This window comes from Anoplolepis gracilipes, unplaced genomic scaffold (genome assembly GCF_047496725.1).
Source record: "Anoplolepis gracilipes unplaced genomic scaffold, ASM4749672v1 Contig19, whole genome shotgun sequence".
In the NCBI taxonomy this organism is placed as follows: Eukaryota; Metazoa; Arthropoda; class Insecta; order Hymenoptera; family Formicidae; genus Anoplolepis; species Anoplolepis gracilipes.
Window position 1 is genome coordinate 951,134 of NW_027328667.1, and position 13,792 is coordinate 964,925.

The 13,792-nt window shown below is 35.2% G+C and overlaps 1 pseudogene; it reads right to left on the minus strand.

The window, feature by feature from the left end:
- Positions 1–94: 94 nt before the first annotated feature.
- LOC140675584 (uncharacterized) lies at positions 95–1,798 on the minus strand (annotated as a pseudogene).
- Between the last annotated feature and the right edge of the window lie 11,994 nt (positions 1,799–13,792).

Below are 13,792 nucleotides of genomic sequence, written 5' to 3' on the forward strand. Positions count from 1 at the left end.
CTTCGAATAAACTGCTGCAAAGGAAGATGTGGCTTTCTGATATATTTTCTAATAAATGGAATTTTATTCTTAAATGGAAATGTAAGAATGGTGTCTAAAAGTTCGAATCTTTTGACGTCTTCTGTTAAATGTAATAAATCATGAATGTTGTAGGATATGAAATCTTGGCCACAAATAGTCTCAGATAGTGTAACAAATTTTTTTAATGCAATTTCTGAGAAATGCAATAATTTTTGCAAATATGTTGGAGATATTAATATACGTATTGATGCATGAAGCAATAAAAAATACAAATAAACATCTTCCTGCAATATTCCACTCAATACCATAAGACTTGTATATAGTAAGACTTGTCGAAATTCTGTGGCCTTATACTCTCTCCAATCTCTCAAAGATCTTGGTAGTCGAAAAAATTCTACCGGGAAATATTTCCGTATATTTTCTAATCTCGAAAATATCAAGTTAATTTGTTCAGCAGATAATTTAACTGTTTTTGAAAAATTTCCAATTATCCATGCCTTGCAAAATCTTTTTACTACGCCTAGGCAAACCAAATGCATGTAATCAAATGGTACTTGAGATACTGTATTTAGTGGAATTTGTAACAGAGGACTAGGTGTCTCATTATTATGATGATTATATATCCATTGTGCGTATTCATTATCTACACGAGGCTCGTGAGTTGTACCAAGGAAAGACATTGATCTATTTATATAAAGACCTAAAACTTTACATTTAGGACAAGGATATGTGGCATTGTGAGATTTATGTTTTAAAATAAATACTCTAGCAGGAGCATCGGCTATAAAACTCCTATAAGCAATAGCTACTACTTTAGTTTTGTAAACAATACCTTACGCATCTGAAATTTTTTTTACTTCTTCAATAAAATATTAGAAAAATAAATTTGAATTCTTAGGTTTTTTATAACCTTATATATTCTAATGATTCCAGGACTATTATCAGTTATATTATTAATTCGGAATTGAATAGGCCAAATTTGAATTTTTCCATTACAATGTAATTGTGCTCCATCAGTACTAATATCTATTTCCAAAAAGAATGGAAGTGTATGAGACTGAATGTTAGATAACTTTGCAATAATACTTCGAAGTCAATGTGAAGATATTCTCCATCCTCAAGTTTTACAATTTTTCCAGTATTAGAATGGGTTTTTAAAATAGTGCATACATGCTTAGGTAAATATGAAAAACAAGAATGTGAAGCTAATACTTTCAATATAGCATTTTCTTGAACATGAGTTAAATTATTTTCTACAAAACAAGAAGCTAATTGTTCTTGAAATTTGTCAATTGATTCAATACAATCATTATCAGAATAATCATATTCGTCATCATCATTAATATAATTATGATTAACCTATGCATTGTCAATTAATTCTATATTTTCATTTTCAGAATAATCACAATCTTTCAACATAATCATAATTATTCCATACATCTTTAGAATCTATTCTACAAAATTTGTTTATTTCATCATTTTGAAATAATTGATTATTTGAGGAATTTACACCTAACCTAACCTAACCTCTATTATATGTTTTTCCATGTATTGTTTTTATATTATTGTGGTCATTGACCTTAATTATCGTTTTTATTCGCTGTTGTTGACGAATAGAAAGACAATAAATTGGCTTTTGACATGGACAGTTATATATCATTTTCTTCGCTGTAAAATAATGTAAGCTGTAATTTTAATTTATAAAAATAATAATTTGTGATATTTTTTAAAGCTGACAATTGCAAAGCTTTTTAAAAGGTTATCAAACATATTGCATTGCAGATTATATTTTATTTTATATTGTAACATATATTAAATTTTAAAATAAAATATAACTATTTCCAGTGAATATTTTACTATATAAATATTTTACAATATGGGACTTTCGTTTCCGGTGCGACAGAGTGGGATACGTGGCGTTAAAGAGAGAGTTTGAAGAAAGTAATAGGAGGTGCAAAAAAGGAAGGACAAAGGAGTGAATGAGTATGAGGAAGGAGGAGAAAGGGCAGAAGAGTGTGAGTGGTAAGGCGAGTGTGAGAGTTAATCAGAGAGAAGAGGATAAAGGGAAAAGCATAGTGCGGGAGAGTTGACAGTTGGGCAGAGAGTAGGAAATATATAGAAGGTAGACGCAGGATAGTAGAAGGAAAAAAGCGTGTTGCGGTAGAAAGTATAGAGGGCACGGTATAATATGGAGATATGGAGCTTGGGGGAAAGAAATTAAAGAGTTTGAAAGAAAAACGTGTTACGGAAATATGGAAGAACTGTTAAAAAGGAAAAGGGAAAATAGGAAAAGGGAGGGAGACAAAGGAGAAGGTGATATTTTCAATAGATGCAAAAAAACATCGAGATCGCCAGTGAAGGGGAAGGCAGAGAGGGAGGAGGTGGGAGAGGTTATGAGAAAGTGGAGAGAAAAAATGGAAGAGTTTATGGAGGAAGTAAAAAGCATGAAAAAGTGGAAGGAAAAGCTGAGATTAATAAAGGAGGAAGTAAAAGAGGGAATAAAGAAACAGGGTAAACTAATGAGGGAGAAAATTGAAGATTTGAGGAGGAAATTTAGGAAAAGAAAAGGTAAATGGAGGGAGGAGAGAGATGAAATGAAACGGTGTATTAAGGATTTGGAAAGGAAAGTAGAATCCGTGAAAAGGGAAAAAAAGGGAGGGGAGGCGAGTAAGAGGGAAGAAGAAGAGGGAGATAAATTGGAGGAGAAATTAAAAGAGTTAAAGAGAAGGATAGAAATGAAAGAGCGGGAAGAGAGAAGTAGGAATGTGATATTGAGAGGAGTAGAAGTAAAAGAAGAGGAGAGAAGTGAAGCAGTGGAGGGAGTAATGAAGTATATAGAAATGGAAGTGAAGATGATGATGGTGAAGATTAAAAGAATTGGAGGGGAAAAAGGAAAAATGGGAGAATTGATGGTGGTGAAGTTAGAAAATGAAGAACAAAAAAAGGAAGTTATAATTAAGAGAAGGACTTTGAAGGGAAGAAAAGAAAGAATTTTGGAAGACTGGACTTGGAAAGAGAGGAGAATGAGATGGAGATTGGAAGAGATTGCAAGAGAAAAGGAGAGTAAAGGGAAAAGTGTGGATTGGTTATGGAAAAATTAGGTTGGAAGAAAAGGGATTGGAGGAGAAATGGAAGAGAATGGAGAAAAAGGTAAAGAAGGTGGAAGGGGAGAGGAGAAAAAGGAGAAAGGTAAAAAATGGGATGGGATGAGGAAAGTAAAAGGGAGAAAAAGAAGATAAGAAGAGAGCTAAGAAAGTGGAGAAGAAGGGGAGGAGGGGGAGAGGGATATAGAGAGAGGAAAAGAGAATATAAGAGATTATGTGATAAGAAAAAGATGGAGAAAAATGAGAAATGGAAGAAGTGGGCTGAGGAGGTGTAAAGGGAGAGGGAGCTATGGAAAATAGTAAATAACGAAAGGAAGAGAAAGACGAAGATAAACAAAGGAATAAGTAGAGAAGATTGGAAAGAGTATTTTATGGGAGTGTTAGGTGGAGTAGGAGGGAAAGTGGTGAGGAGGGAAGGGGGAGGAAGAGGTAGAAGGATAGGGGTAGAAAAGGAATTAAGTAGGGCGGAAATATAGGATTTGAGACAAAAGCTGAAGGATGAGAAGGCAATGGGATTAGATGAAATCCCAAATAAAGCATGGAGATATGGAAGAAGGGAATTAGAAGATTGGATATGGGGTTTTTGCAACAGGATTTGGAAAGGAGAAGATTGGCCGGTAAAATGGAAGGAGGGGACGATAGTACCAATTAAGAAAAAAGAAGAGGTAAGGGTAGTGGAGGAATATAGGGGCGTAACTCTGGTGCCAACATTATACAAAGTGTACGCGAAGGTATTGGCAAAAAGACTAAGGGAGGACTTGGAAAGAAAGGAAATAATACCGCATAATCAAACTGATTTTAGGAAAGAGATAGGGACTATAGATAATATTTATATATTAAATTATTTAATAGGGAGGCAAGTAGAGAAGAAAGGGGGGAAATTAGTGGCCATGTTTGTAAATTTAAAGGCAGCGTTTGATTCGGTAGATAGGGGGTGCTATTAGAAATGATGAAGGGAAGGGATGTAAGGGAAGAGTTGGTGGAAAGAGTAGATGAGATACTTAAGGAAACAAAAAGTAGAGTAAGGGTAGGGATGGAGGTAGGGAAAAGTTTCTGAACAGCGAGGGGGATTAAACAAGGTTGTCCGCTGAGCCTTGCTGTTTATCACACTGATAGCAGATTTAGAAGAGGAAATAAGGAAACTTAAATGAGGAGGAGTAATGTTACCGGGAGAAAGAGTGTATACATTAGCGTACGCGGATGACATAGTTTTATTAGAGGAAGAAGAGGAGGGGATGAGAAGTATGGTGGAGAAGGTAGAAAAATATTTAGAGAAAAAAGGACTAGAATGTGGGTAAAATAAAGATGATGAGGTTTAGGAAGGGAAGAGGGAGAAAAAAAAATAGAGTGGAGGTGGAAGGGGAAGAGACTAGAGGAAATGAAAGAGTTCCGGTATTTAGAGTACACACTTCAAAAAAACGGGAAGCAGGATGCACATGTTAGGGAGAGGGTTAAAAGGGCGGCAGCAATTATGGGACAAGTCTGGGGAATAGGAAAAAGTAGGTTTGGTAAAGATTGGGAGAAGAGAATATGGTTATTCGATAGGTTAATATGGACAGTAATGAACTACGGAGCAGAGATTTGGAGATGGAAAGAGAGGGAAGAAATGGAGAGGCTAAAGAAGAGGTATATGAGAAAGATGGAAAAAGATCAAAGAATCACAATTTAATAGGTGGTATGGAGAGGTGAAATCGGAGGGGGTGCCGGGTTATTTAAGAAAAAAGGATTGAGGAAAAGTAGATGGAAAAGAGTAGCTAGGTTCAGACTGAGAAGTGAATTAAAAGGGAATAGATATTGGGAGGAAGAACAGAAAAGGAGGTGTAGACTATAGTGGAGGAAGTGAGACATGGGAACATATTTGGGAAGAATGTAGAAAATGGGAGAGAGTAGGGGGAGTTGGCAGGAGGATGTAAGATAGGTGCTAGGAGAGGAGGAATAAGAAGAATGGTGGATGAGAGAAGTGGAAAGGGAAAGAAGAGAAGTCTTGGGAGGAAGAGAGAGAGGAAAAGAGAGAGGAAGAGAGAGGGAAGAAGAGAGGAGAGAGAGTGAGAGTGAGTGATCTTTTGAGAGAGTAGAGAGAGGGAGAGAGAGAAGGAGAGTGAGAGAATGAGATAAGGTGGGAGAGAGAGAGGGAAAGGAGAGGGGCGGAGACAGTTATGGAAAATTTCGAAAACAAGAGGAAATGAAAGTCCCCGCGCTTGACGTGTGTTTGTGTGTGTGTGTGTGTGTGTGTGTGGGCGCGCGCGCGCGAATAGGGAGGTGGATGTGGGTAGGAAGAAAATAACTAGCTTCATGCCCACAGCTGCGCCCCATTTTAGGATATAAGCATTGTTCATAGATTTATATTTAGAGTAAGTTTGTTGTAGAATGTACAGTGCTATAAAAAAGACTGTAACCCCAAGGGGAACAATAAAATTATTCATTCATATTTCATAATATGAAAGAAAATAATTTCTGTTTAATTAAAATAGATTGGCTTGTAAGAGCAGTGAAAGAAATGAAAGATGAGACAGTATGTAAAAAGATGATTAAAAAAGAAGTTCAAGAAGGAATGGAAAATGTTAAACAAGAAATACTGGAAGATATAAGAAAAATGATACAAGGAGGGATGTCTGGTCCATCAGATGGAACACATAGAAGCTATAGTGAAGCAGCTAAAGAGTAGAAAAAAGAAAATGTTATAATTATTAAACCTAAAGTGGAACAGAAGAGTGAAACTACCAAAAGATTAATAAGAAAAAAGGTAGATATTAAAAATATGGCAATGGGAATAACGAAACTAAGAAAAGGAAGTAAGGGAATAGTGATGGGTTGTGAAACGGGAGAAGAATTGGAAAAATTAAAGACCGCAGTACAAAATAAGTTGGGTGAAAATTTCAAAGTTACTGAGTTGCCACAAATGAAACCTAAGATAGTCAATATCGATGAAGAAGACATAAAATTGAATGATAATGAGTTAATAGATATAATCAAGAAGCAGAATAAAGTTGCAGTAAATAAGGAATTTCAGATACGAATAATAAAGAAAATAATCAAGGAGAAAAGAAGCTACAGTAATCAATCGGGAAGAAGAGGGCGTCGTAATAATTGAAACAGATGAGAAAACCCATGAGTTATTGTTACAGTCAGTCAAGTAAGAGCGTGTTCGGCATAATTACCAGTTGGTAAAAGAGATCGCCTTAATTCTTTCGCGAGTAGATAGAGTGGGCCTTTGTTTTCCATACATTATCAAGAAAGATTCAGTTTACATTGAATTTTCGTCAGAAAAACACGTAAAGCGTCATGAGTGCCGCGTACGCATCGCGCGAGGCTGTGTTCCTCTATACCTCTATAGTTCCTCACCCGAAAGGTTCGAAAATGTCTCATGCAGCGGCTGCTAAGTATATGGGGAAGTCGAAATCATTCGTCAGGAAGTGGGTGCAGCGATATAAGGAGACAAAAACTGTCGATGACTTGCCGGAACGTGGCTCGATAAGCAAAGTGTCCCCTAAAGTCGATAAATTGATACTGAACTTGTTTTCGCGGAATCCTTGCTTAACACTGCGTCAAGGAGCAGCAAAATTGAAGCAGAAAGGTTTTGATTTATCATTCGAAAGTGTCCGAACCCATCTCCGTGCTCATGATATCAAATGGCGAAGTACAGTGAAGAAACTTTTGTTAAGTGAAAAGCACGTGGCGAAGCGACTCGCTTGGGCGAATGAAAATATCGACCGAGATTGGAGCAATGTAATTTTTACGGACGAAGCTTCTGTTTGGGGATATGTTATTGCCCCACGAGGCTGGTCAACCTCCACCAACAGGTTGGTACAGCGGACCGTTAAGCACCCAATAAAGGTGCATCTTTGGGACTGCTTCTCAAAACTGGGTTTGCACCTGTTCACCTACAATTTGAATGCTCCGAAAATGCTCGAGATTTACAAGAAATCATTGTTACCGACTGCCCAACGTTGGTTTATCAATAAAAACGAGAAATGGATCCTGCAGGAGGACAACGATCCCAAACACCGCAGCAAGCTCTGCATCGAGTGGAAGGAGCAATCTGGCATCACTACACTTGATTGGCCGTCGCAGTCACCCAATGCCAATCCAATTGAGAATGTGTTGGCATACATCAAGCACAAGCTTCGTGGAAGGAAAGTATTCACTTTGAAGTAATTAACCAGAGAAATTCGTCGCATTTGGAGGTCCTTGCCGCATGAATACACCGTTAACTTGGTCGAAAGCATGCCTAGGAGATGCCAGGCAATTATCGACGCCGGTGGTGACTGAACACATTACTAATACAATTGTATCTTTAATCTGATCGAGTACAATGAACCCACGCATTTAAAAATTGTATTCAATAAATTTTTCTACAAATTAACCCGAACACGCTCTTACTTGACTGACTGTAAATAAAGGAAAAATAAATGTAGGATGGAAAAAGTGTCCTGTATTTAATCATATTAATGTCAAAAGATGTTTTAAATGCTGGGGTTATTATCATATTGCAAAAAATTGTACAAGAGATGAGACATGCCACAAATGTGCAGGAAATCATAAAGCAGTTGAATGTAAGGTGACTAAGAAAAAATACGTAAACTGTATGTTTAAAATTCAAACACAATTTGAAGATAAGTGATGAGCATGACGCACTTGATCCAGAATGTCCGACATATAAAAGAGTGATACAAGAGGAGAAGAAGAGGGCTGGCTGGGAGGACAACAAATAGCAGTTACAGAAAGAAGAGGAGCTGATATTGTATACAAATGCGCAAAGTTTGACAGCACATAAAGATGAGATACAACATCAGATTATGAAGAAAGTAAATCCAGCAATCATAGCACTGTCAGAATCTAGGCTGACGGATGAAATTGAAGATAGCAAAGTGAACGTGCCAGGTTATTCTATAATTAGATGTAACGCAGAAAATAGAAATACAGGAGGAGCAATTATATATGTAAGAGACGATATTAAATATGAAATAGTATTGGTAAAAAAAATAGTGTCGAACTGTTGGTGTGTTGCAATAGAGGTAAAAGAGAAATTGTATAAAGGTGTGGTAATGGTACTATATCATTCACCAAGTGCATCGCACGGTGATCTTGTGATGTTTCTTGAAGATATAGTAGAGGAATTAGTAATAAAAGGAGACTGCATGGTAATGGGAGACTTTAATATAGATTTCATGATTGATTCATTTTATTCTAAAAAGTTGCAAACGGTAATGGCAAATTTAGGTATGAAACAGTATGTTAATAAACCGACGAGAGTTACAAAGGACAGTCAAATAATTATAGATTTATGTTTTGCTAATAATAACGTTCAAGTACAAATAATACATGAATCTAAAATAACAGATCATGCATGGTTAAGAGTTGTATTAAGCGCCTATAAAACCATAAGTAAATATAGAGAATTTAGCGGTAGGAACTTTTACAGCAAATTTAATGCAGATGAGTTTAATAGATTGATAGAAGACAAAATAGAGCAATGTCAAGGTTTAGAAGTTAGTGAGAGAGCAAAGAAATTTGTCGATATTATGGTAGATGCATTGGATAGTACAGCACCTAGGAAAAAATTAAAAATACCAAAAGTATGGGAAGGTAAAAAGTGGTTTTCAGATGATATAAGAGTAGCATCTGATAGAAGGGATGTAGCATACAATAACGCCTTGTTCAATGATACGCAGCAAAATTGGATGCAATTCAAAAGTGAAAGAAATGCAGTAGTCAAATTAATTAGAGAAAAGAAAAAAGAATATTATGAAAATATGATAGATTGTAATAAGAATAACCCGACAAAAATGTGGAAAACTTTAAAAGAAATAATCAGAGGTGAGCCAATGCATGGAAGAGAAATAGAAGATGTAGATTTTGAAATATTAGGAGACATAAATGAGTGCAATAGAGCTGATAAATTTAATATGTATTATATACATAGTATTAATAATATACTAAAATCTATAAATAGTGAAAAATTTACAAGTGCAGGTACGAGTGGAAGTCCGGGCAGTAAGAGAACTATTTATGTTATTGAAAACAATTATAATATTATAGAAAAGTTTGAAATGATTAAAATGGAGGATTTAGAGGGAATTGTTACGGGCATGCCAAAAAAAAGAGGTACGGAAGAGGGAATAACTAGTGACATACTTAAAGTAACATCTTGTATAATAAAAGAAGAGTTTGTCGATCTGATAAATAATTCTATGAGAGATGGTTGTTTTCCAGAGAGTTGGAAAACATCGACAATAATACCGATACCAAAAATAGAAAAAACTAAAAAAGCAAGTGAATATAGGCCTATTAATATGCTACCAAATTTCTAAAAAGTATTAGAATTAGTAGTAAAAAAACAAATTGAAATGAACCTTGAACCTAATGATATTACAATGGAACATCAATCGGGCTTTAGAAGACAGTTTTCGTGTGAAACGGCGATTCAAACTGTTATCGACGAATGGAAATTGATAGTTAGTGAGGGAAAAATGGTAGGGGTAATTTTTATGGATCTTAAACGAGCGTTCGAAACAATAGATAGAGAAAGATTAATAGAGAAATTATATCAATACGGAATTAGAGGAATGGTACTAAAATGGTTAAAATCGTATTTAAATAATAGGACACAACAGGTCCGTTTCAATAATAAATGGTCAAAACTGATTGATACAGAATATGGCGTGCCACAAGGGTCAGTTTTAGGACCTTTATTATTTATTGTATATATAAATGATATAGTTAAAGTCTGCCCGGAAAAATGTAGTATAAAAATGTTTGCAGATGATATATTAATATATGTAAGTGGAGTAAACAGTGCGGAATTAGAGAATAAAATGAATATGGTATTTAAATAGAATAGTAGAAAAATGGATGAATGTAAATAAATTGAAAATGAACGCAGGAAAAACTAAATACATGATAGTCAGGAGTATAAGGAAAGAATTGAAAGGAAATATTGCGTTGAAATGTTTGGATGGAACTGAGATAGAGCGAGTAGAAACAATTAAATACTTGTATAATTATTGATGATAAACTCCGATTTAAAGACCACTATGATTATATGTTAAAAAAATAGGAAAAAACAAGTTTTTTAAATAGAATAGGTAAATTTATATCAATGTATACCAGGTGCATTGTATATAAATCAATTACAGCGCCTCACTTTGAATACTGCGCAACGTTGTTAATAGATATGGGGGAAACACAGCTGGATAAATTACAGATAGCGCAAAATCGAGCCATGAGAGTTATATTGCAATGTGATAGATATACCAAAGTGGAACACATGCTGCAAACGTTGCAGTTCATGTCCGTAAGACAAAGACTATATTATAACGTGTGCATATTTATTTTTAAGATTTTAAAGAATATATTACCAAATCAATTAAAAAATAGAATAGAAATAGTAGGAAATGAGAGTGAAAGACAAACACGACAAGCCGGGGACATTGCAATACAACTACTTCGTAGAACAAGAAGCGCGCAAAAGAGTATGTTCTACGAAGGAGTGAAAATGTATAACGCGTTACCAGCCAAAACAAAAAGTAGTGAAAAAATTGAATCATTTAAGCGTAGGTTAAAGGAATATATATATAATAATGGAATTTAATATGTAATTTTATGTACTACAAATAGTTGAGAAAGCTAATAAAGATCAATCAATCAATCCCTCCCTCTCTCTCCCTCTCCCTCCCTCTCTCTCCCTCTCTTTCCCTCTCTCCCTCTCTCCCTCCCTCTCTCCCTCTCTCTCCCCCTCCCCCTCTCTCTCTCTCCCTCCCTCTCTCTTTCTCTCTCTCTCTAGGAGTAGAGGTAGGAGAACGGTTGTGTGTTGTGTATACTCTGGATGAATAGTGGATAAATACGTAAAGTATAAGTATTTTTGGATGATGGCTGTATACAGTAAGGAGTGAGTGGTGCGGGGCACATTATGCATATATAAGAAAGTACATAGTTTAGCGGTCTGGGTATACTCGGCTAGCATTGGTATATGAAAAATGCTGAATAAGCGATAGACTGGCGGACATATTAGTCAGCAGGGATTGTAGCACGAAGTATGTGGGACACAGACGTGTGACTTAGTGAATAATATCAATATGATTGATTCTGAATGTGTGGAGTATCGGTGCTCTGCATGTAAGAAAGAGATAAAGAGCTTGATTGTGCAATGTAAGGCTTGTCTTAATTTGGTTTTTCACCCTGGTTGCTTGAATAAACAAAATATTGAATAAATAAAATATATAATAAAAATAAGGAATTGGTAAAATGTGAAGGTCCTTTTGATCAATTCTCAGTTGAAATTGATAAAACAGAAATGAGGAAATCAATAACAGTAGGTAGCAAAGACAGACAGAGAGCAATGAACTCGACGGGTTCGACTCCGGATACTTCAGGAAATGCAAGTAAGCTAAACATTGATACAAAAATTGATGGGCTCATAAATGTGATGAAGGAGATGAGAGGTGCAATGTTATGTAAAAACGATCTAAAAAATGAAATAAAAAAGTTAATTAAAGATATTGTGCAAGAGGAATTAAATGATCTTAAGCATGAATTAGCTGAGCTAAAGGAAATTATGCAACAAAATACCACTAAAACTGTTGATAAAGTACAGAAAAATTTTTCTGAAGCGGTAAAAGAGAAGAAGAAAGAAAATGTGATAATCGTAAGACCTAAGAAACAACAAGCTAGTGAAACTACTAGAAGCAAGTAAAAGAGAGGGTAGACATAACCAATTTGGCAGTAGGTATATCAAAATTTAGAAAAGGAGGTAATGGATAATCGGTTATTCTTGGTTGTGAAAGCACGAGGGAGTTAGAAGAGCTGAAAACCTCAATGCAGGTTAATTTAGGTGAAGATTTCAAAATTCGGGAACCAAGGAAGCTTAAACCAAAGATAAAAATTGTTAATATAGAAATGGATGTAATGAATATGGAAGATGAAAGTTTATTGGATACTATAAAAAAGCAAAATATCAGTAATGTAGTAAAGGATAGTTTCTATATAAAACTATTGAAAAGAATAGTTAAGGTAGATAAGGACGATACTAAGCGGCCCATTAAAGAAAGAAGAGGAAATGAAGGCTCTCTGATACTTGAGGTAGACGAATTGACTTGTGAGGTATTGCTGAAAAGAGGGAAAATAAATATAGGTTGGAATAAATGCCCGGTGTTTGAGTATTTTGATGTTAAGAGATGCTTTAATGTTGGGGTTTCCGGCACATAGCCAAGTATTACATGAGACAGGATACATGCCACAAGTGTGCTGGTAATCACTTAGCCAGGGAATGCACAACAGAAATAAGGAAATGTATAAACTGTATGCATAAAAACAAGTCATTTAATCTGCAGTTGAATGTTGATCATGATGCCTTGAGTGCCGATTGCCCGACGTTTATGAGATTAATGGAAGAAGTAAAAAAGAAGACTAGCTGTGAAGGGATAAAATAGCAATCAAAGACTGAAGATGGTGCAATTATACACACAAACGCACAAAGCCTCTTGGCGCATATCGATGGACTTCAACAACAGGTCATGAAGACAACAAAACCTGCAATACTGGCGCTATCTGAGACTAGATTAACGCCAGACATAGAAGATAGTGAAGTGTTTACGCCAGGGTATAATATAGTTAGATGCGATTCTGAAAGTAGACATACAGGAGGGGTTTGCATGTATGTACGAGACGACATAAAATACGAAATAGTCTTGGTTAAAAAAGTTAATATTGAACTGCTGGTGTATAGCCATAGATTTAAGAGACAGCTTGTTTAGAGGTATAGTATTGTTAATTTATCATTCTCCAAGTGCAGCGGATGGTGATTTTATAAGTTTTATAGAGGATATTGTGGAAGATTTAATAAATAAACGCGAATGTATAGTGGTTGGTGATTTTAATATAGATTTAATGATTGATTCATTTTATACGAGAAAACTGCGTATGTCAATACTAAATCTAGGCATGAAACAATATGTGAGTAGGCCAACGAGAATAACAAAAGGCAGCCAAACAATGATAGACTTGGTTTTCGCTAATAAAGACGTGGAAGTACAAGTATATGATAAACCGAAAATAACTGATCATTCTTGACTAAAGATTGATGTGGGTCTAAATAAGTCAATAGTTAAATACAGTGAATTTACTGCCAGAGATTTTAGTAGTTTTAAGGTAGATGAATTTATTAGATTACTAGAAACAAATAAGGAACAGAATCAGCCTATAACTGGAAATGCAAGCGTTAATATGAAAGCGAATAAATTTATCGAGAAAATATTAAATGCACTGGAGATGCTAGCTCCTAAGAAAAAATTCAAAATTCCGAAAATATGGGCCGGGAAAAAGTGGTATACAGAGGATATAAGAATAGCTGCGGATAATAAGGATAAAGCTTACTATAGAGCAATATATACTGGTGATGATCAAGACTGGGAAAACTTTAAATCAGAACGGAATGCTGTGGTTAGGCTTATTAAAACTAGGAAAAAACAGTACTATGAAACAATGATAGATAATAATAAAAATGATTTTAAGACATTATGGAAAACTTTAAAAGAACTTTTAAGGAGGGAGTTAAAGACAGACAATGATGTACATAACATTAATTTTGAGATATTAAGTAACAGTAATGTAAATAATTTAGCGGATAATTTTAATTTGTACTATATACAGAGTATAAATGATATTGTCAG